The sequence below is a fragment of the Gossypium arboreum genome, chromosome 1, assembly GCF_025698485.1.
Source record: "Gossypium arboreum isolate Shixiya-1 chromosome 1, ASM2569848v2, whole genome shotgun sequence".
In the NCBI taxonomy this organism is placed as follows: domain Eukaryota; kingdom Viridiplantae; phylum Streptophyta; class Magnoliopsida; order Malvales; family Malvaceae; genus Gossypium; species Gossypium arboreum.
In genome coordinates, this window is record NC_069070.1 from 91,015,444 (window position 1) to 91,022,287 (window position 6,844).

The window sequence follows — 6,844 nt, forward strand, 5'->3', positions numbered from 1 at the left end:
GGGTGGTCAGAACTCTGTTTCAGCATGGACTTGTGCGTTATTTACAATTATAGCTCTAGTTAAATGATTTGTTTAAGTGTTAATGGATGTTACGTCATAAGTGATTCTGAATCTGGGCAACTGAATGTGTGCATTTCTGGTTCTATATTCTGTTTTTGTATGTCTGTTTACAAATGGTGTGCATTCTGCATTTGCATCACTCTTTTTGGGTTTGGTTGCAAAGAGAAAAGAGTCTGATCTGTTCTAGGCAATCTTAACTACGATTTATCAGTACTGCAGTTTACCGCATTATACTTTGCATATGTCAACTCAACTGCATATTATCATTCGAGTGACTTGGTCCCCATATGTGGTATGTTAGGTTGGATGTGCCTTTCGAGGTCCTATGTGGTGTGCAGGGTTGGTTGGCCTTGATTAGCTCATATGTGGTGTGCAAGGTGGTCGGAGAGGTGTTTGGCTGGATGGGTGGGTTTTTATTATTTGTTGCATTCATACTAGACCTGATCATGCCCGAAGTCCCGCTCGAAATTTGGGAGGGCTTGGGCAAAAATATAGGCCGAAAAATGGGCTTGGGCAAAAAAAATAAGGCCCGTTTAAAAAAAGGTCGAGTGGGTAAGGTATTTTTGGCCCGAACCCTGCCCGAATACACTAAAAGAAAATTTTTTTTTTTTAATATTATCTTCTTGTTGTTTTCTCCCTATATTGCTACCATTTTACTATTATGTTGCTACTATTTTGTTGTTATTGTTTAGATATTGTATAAAATTTATTTTATTGTTAATTTTGTTATTATTTTAAAGACATTTGTTAATTTTGTTATTATTTTAAAGACATTTGATTGTTAAGTTGCATCTATCTTAATGTTATTTAAGTATATATATTTTTAAAATTTATTTTCAATTTGTTGGAAAATATTTATTTTGATATTTTTAGTATTTTTAATGCATTATATATTATTAAATTATATAAAAATAATATAAAAATTAATATGGGCGAGTCGGGTCGGGCTCGGGTTTTATTATTTTTATTCGGGTCAGGCTTAGGTAAAAATTTAGGCCCATTTTTCGGGTCGGGCTGAGCCCGGGCCTTGCAAACGGGCCTAAAATTTTTGTTGAGCCTGGGCCGGCCCGGCCCATGCTCACCTCTAATTCATATACGTCTGGTTAAATGTCTTAGTATATATATGTGTGTTTAACTATGTGAGTACTTAGGTATCGATGATGTGGCAACATTGGGATGACTGTTATATTGATTTATTTTGGCTTGTCGGTTGAGTTTTCCATTTAGGATACTGTGCTCCAGAATATTTTTCGTGTTACTCAGTTTTTTGCCTTTTAGTATATGTTTCGGACTCACACTGAGCTCGTGTAGCTTACCCATTTAGTTTTTCCTTTTCAGGTACTCACATTTTCTATAGCTGGACTGGCATACTGGAGGTCTCAGACAATCACGTTTAAAAACAAGTTAATAAGTCTTCTTTTTCAGTTCCTATTTTGATAAACTGTTTTGAACTATAAGATTTTATAAGAACTGTGGTTTAAGTTAAATTCTGAATTTTTGTAAACTTTAATCTTGGACTATTTTTGTAAAGTGCTATTTTGGACTAAATTTTGGAAACTATAGAATTATATTTCCGAACATTTTTAACGTAATCTGAAATTTTCTATTTTAAATCCGAAAATAATAAATAGTTTAGCTTGTATCCAACAAACTATGTTGAAATGAGACTTTGACAACTCGTTTTGTACAAACTTCCTACGATCACTTCGGTGATCAATGTGACCTCCGAGATCCTGTCTAAACTTCTAGGCCGAGTTTTGGGGTGTTATAAATCATTATTGATTTCTATTAATTAAATGGATTAGATGGTAAAAGTGGGAGGACGTATATGGTAGTTAGACCATATTAATATATCATGGACGGTTAATGCATGGTTTTCTTATTTTATATGTTAATATTATATTAAATTTTAATAAACATAAAATAATAAGGAAGTATTAAATCATTTTTTTCATCTTTCTTCTTCTTCTCCAGTCTAATTTCACAGCCATTTATTTTCTTTTGCATGTAAGTCTTCCAATCATCCATTTTTCGTAACTTTACTATTTTTGAAATCGTTATAGCTTAATCTAGCTAACTCGTACCTCCATTTTTAAAACTATTAAAGATTTTAAATGTTACCATTAGAGATACTTGAAGCTTTTGCTTCTAAAAATGATGGTTTAAAAACTTAGGAATGGAAAAAGGATTAAATTGTGAAACTAATTATTAGCTTTGAGTTTAGGGACTAAATTTTAAATATCTTGAAATTGGTATGATTTTTTTGTAAATTGTGATAATATGAGGCAATATATGGACATATTTGAAGTAGTTTTAAAATTTGAAGTTCAAATTAGGAAGATATCATAAGTTCAGTTTTCGGAGCTAAATTGAATAAAATGCAAAACTTTAAGGATACCCTAATAATAAACTTGATCTGATATGTGTTTATAATAGGGTGATATAAGAGGGTTGAACTTGATAAAATGAATTGAACAATTGTATATATAGGGATTTAGACAATCTGAATTAATCGAGGAAAAAGGCAAATTTGTTGATTAGTCCTTAGAGAATTGACCTTTGCTGATTTAATCAAGTAAGTTCACATAGTATGATTGTACTTAAATTGTTTTACATTTGATTTGTGAATTTTTATTTGTTTAATAATGGTTTGAATTATTCACAATTTGTTACAATGGGTGAGTTATGGACTAAAGCGTAGAGAAGTGATAAACTGACGGATAAAACTTAAAATGATGAATTGAAATATGAGATAAAAATGAATTGATAGTTGGTTATAACTGATTGAATTTTCCTAGTATGAAATTTATCGATTGTTTACGTTAAGGACTAAATTGAATTGATTTGAGATTATCATATATTGATGTAAATACAAAATTGATTTTGTATTGAGAAGAATTATGTTTATATATATTGATATGTATTGATGATTTGCTATTGGGTAGATATTATTGAATTGAGAAATTTGCTTATAATGGAAATTGAAAATAGTTACCCCATTAAGTATTCGGGCAGAGTTGGGTATAGTTGGCATATGCCATAGTATAGGAAGAGTTCAAAGTTACTTTGACTACGTGTCAATGAGGCATTGGGTGCCAAACACATTAATGAGCGTTGGGTGCAAACTATTTACTTCGACATTTTTTGATGAGGCACTGAGTGTCAAACTGGTGTGATTGGTTAGATCCGTGTATCCGTTCGAATTTGAGTCAAGTTAATAGGGATATGAGTATGATATTTGATAAATGACATATATAATATAATTGATAATGTAATTTGTGAATATGATATTTGATAAATGATTAATTCACCTATAAACACAATTAAGCAAATTAATTAGACTGGAACATATTAAATGCCGGAATTATTTAAGCAACTAAAGAAAATTCAAAACAATTTAATTAATTAAACTAAGTATTTAAGCAATTAAGGAAAATTAAAACAACTGAATTAATTAAACTAAACATATTAAAAGTTCAGTCCAACAATTATTTAGCTAAAATTCAGCTTGCAAAAAGTTGTATGGAACACATGGTGTTGAACTCCATGTTTGCTTAATAAGTCTGACCACCTCCTCTCCCCAAGCTTGATCAATGTGATTTGCAATAGCGTCTCGAAACTTCTTAGCATCAGATCAAGTAATGGGACCTTGTGGCAACTCAATGGAATCGGCCATAGCTTCCCAAGCTAGGATTGCATCAAATTTTATTGCATAGTGAAAAATTAAAAATTTGAAAACCAATCCAGTTTGTGCTATTTATAAAAATAAACAATAATTGAATTCATGCCTATGTTTTTGGCTTAACAGACGTTCATTGTTCCTAGCTTTCAACCAAGCGGTCTTCTTTACTATTTTCGTACCACGAACTTTAACGTCTCAATTTTGACAGGTGCAAGGTCCTAAAATAGTTTGATTGGCGGGCTAGTATTTGCCCAAGTACATCTTTTGGTGTGTAGAGTGGCGTATTCCATCATGTGCATAAGTTAATGGTGGTTTGATATCAGATTTCCATGTTTGGAGTAGGATGTCAGACAAGTAAAAAAATGTATTATGGAACAAGTTCACACCTGGGGAGTAGTGCACCCTCTTACCTATAGCACTGTGATAGTTAAGTTGCAAGGTAAGCTGGTTATAAACCAACTAGAAGTAATTCAGGATACTCAACTAGGTTTTTCGGAAGTTGTAGGCCTCTAGAAAAGATAATTCAATTAGGATGTAACGTATGCTAGGTTCCACTATGAGAACATGAGTTATAAATATATATTATAATATGGACTTGACAAAAAGAGGAGTTTCTCTCTTATTTCTTCCATTTTAAAAATATTGTTGTGATTTCCTTGGAGATAAGTATAGTTCCCTCTTCTTAAGCTGAAACTAAGGATCTGAGTTCATTCAGAAGGTTGTTTCATATCCTGGTTAAGCATTATAGTCCTACATGTTAACCTTTAAAAGAGTAAGCTTGTTTTATGTGATTGGATAGTAAAATAAAGAAGTGAGGCTTTGTATGGGGGTCATCCGTTCTTGAGATGATGATATATAGTATTGGAATGAGTTTTAATGGTATTCATATGTTTTATAGGTAGTGGTAGTTGGAGTTACTTGTTGGAAATTGAATCTGGAGCTCAAACTACTATCCATGGTGGTTAGGTGAATCTCTATATTGGCACTGGCATGCGTATTGTTCATACCATAATATATGTGGAAAACTGATTAAATGGTGATACTGAGGTCATGAAAGTTGTAGTATGAGATAAACGATGTATGAGTAATGTAGAATGAAGTATGTTTTTATTTGAATGTCTGGATTGTATGATATGAGATGTGTGTTATGTTTGTTGTATATTAGTAGATTCAAATGATTGTGCCTAGTTTGTTTCGATGCATAAAGAGTTTGTAAAGTGGGTTTGTGTCTATTCTCCATGGAGTTGCCTAAAAGGGGTCCGTCAGGACTTTAAACATGAAATTTGAAATAAAACTCTGAACGAAAAGTCCATAACCATGGCACCCTCTAAAAGGAATTAAAGGATGGTGATTACCTAATGGGGTTCTCTCTGTGTCCTAGAACGATGATGGACAAACCTCATGTACTGTGAGTTTAGGCAAGTTCGTATCGTAAAAAGACAGGAAATAATAGCCTTTATGGTGAGTTATGAAAGAACAACCATTGTGGTGGATTATGAAAGAATTATCTTTGTGGTGATTTCTATAAGGATAGCCCTTATAGCGATAATCTGAAAGAAAAGCCTCTGTTGCACACTTTAAAGGAATGGCTTTTGTGGCAAACTCTAATAGAAACACCCTTGTGGTGTATCATAGTAAAGCTTAGAGTGGTATACCTTAAAGAAATGTTCCTTGTGGCGGATTTTGTATTAAGTTGATTGGCATAATCAATAAGACCAGTAAGGTATAATGTCTTTAAAGTTTACATTGTAAATTATATATAAGACATTGAATCGATTGAAAATAATGAATTGAAGAAATGTAGAGAAATAAATGGGTTTTATTGAAAGTGTGAACTGAATAAGGATTTAAGTTTGATTGTTCAAAGGAGGTATCTATTATCTGTGTACGTGTTCATTCTTGAATTGTGAAGATATGGTCGCTCAGAGATTAAAGGATGTAGTGGTGTATCAAAGACATTGATGGAAAATAAAATGATTGCAGAGTAAAGTATGGTACCTGATGTGTATAAGAATAGAATTAGAGAAGCACTTGCCAGAGACAAAGTTAAAAGTTAAGAGCGATAAGATCTTCATTATGATTCCGTCAGTTACAATGGTGTTTCTCTCACTAAGTTCTTATAAGCTTGTTTTATGTGTATTGTATTTCAGTGAGACAATGTGAGTCTACGCTAAGAGGGATGATGCTAAGGTTATCATGAATACAGAGCAAGTTTGGTGGCATGTTCAAAGTTAGAAATGTTAATTAGAAATTCAAATTTTGGGATAATTGCAATAGATGAGGATTTCAATTCAGATTTCTTGCAATTAAATTACCATGTACTGTAGTTCTATTTACCTATTTTGTTTACATATGTAAATTAGTTTGAGTTGGTGTGTAGTTAAGTTGTAATTAATTGTAAATTGTATAAGTAGATTAAGTTTTCGTTTATATTTGTGTGGTAATACCCAACACCCATATTCTGCAAATCTGATCGGGTTGAGATTGTTACAAGTTTGGTTTTAGAGCCTGGTTTAGCCAGTTCTTGGACCGTGAAGGTGTGAAGAATCCTTATATGCATAATATGCTGAACCTGGTAGAGTTCCTTAAGTATACTGAATATTATTTCATCATGTGATAGATGTATCAATAATAATTTAATAAAGAAAAAATGACAAAGGGAAGAGACAAAAGAAAGGTAAAGGATCGATTTATTAATATGAATAAAAGGATGTTACATGTCAGGGAGAATAATAAAATGAAAGATAGAATAAAAAGGAGTTTAGTCCTCACCTTCAATATGATGCTTAGTAGACTCGGTGAGAACCTTATCTGTTATGGAGACACCCTCTATTTGTTCCATTTCCTCTAGAGTTTTCTCTAAGACATTAAGCTTCTCAAGATTCTCTTCATCCTCTAATTTGGGTGAGTTAGGGATAAAGAAACTAACTATTTGTTTCCATTTTAAATGGAATTCTTCCCACACATTACCCTTGGGATTATAACATCAAAATCTAATGAATCAGTAGGGATGTCTTTTAGAAAGTTGAAGTCTACCTGACTCAAATTCATGAGACCAACAGCTACTTGGGCGTGGAGAATCAAGTTTGCCTTTAACTCGGC

At 32.5% G+C, this 6,844-nt stretch overlaps 1 long non-coding RNA gene across 1 annotated transcript; it reads left to right on the forward strand.

The window, feature by feature from the left end:
* Positions 1–433: 433 nt before the first annotated feature.
* Positions 434–1,608, forward strand: LOC128290217 (uncharacterized). Its single transcript, XR_008279861.1, has 2 exons — positions 434–465; positions 1,399–1,608. It is a non-coding gene; the product is annotated as an uncharacterized LOC128290217 (long non-coding RNA).
* Positions 1,609–6,844: the final 5,236 nt, after the last annotated feature.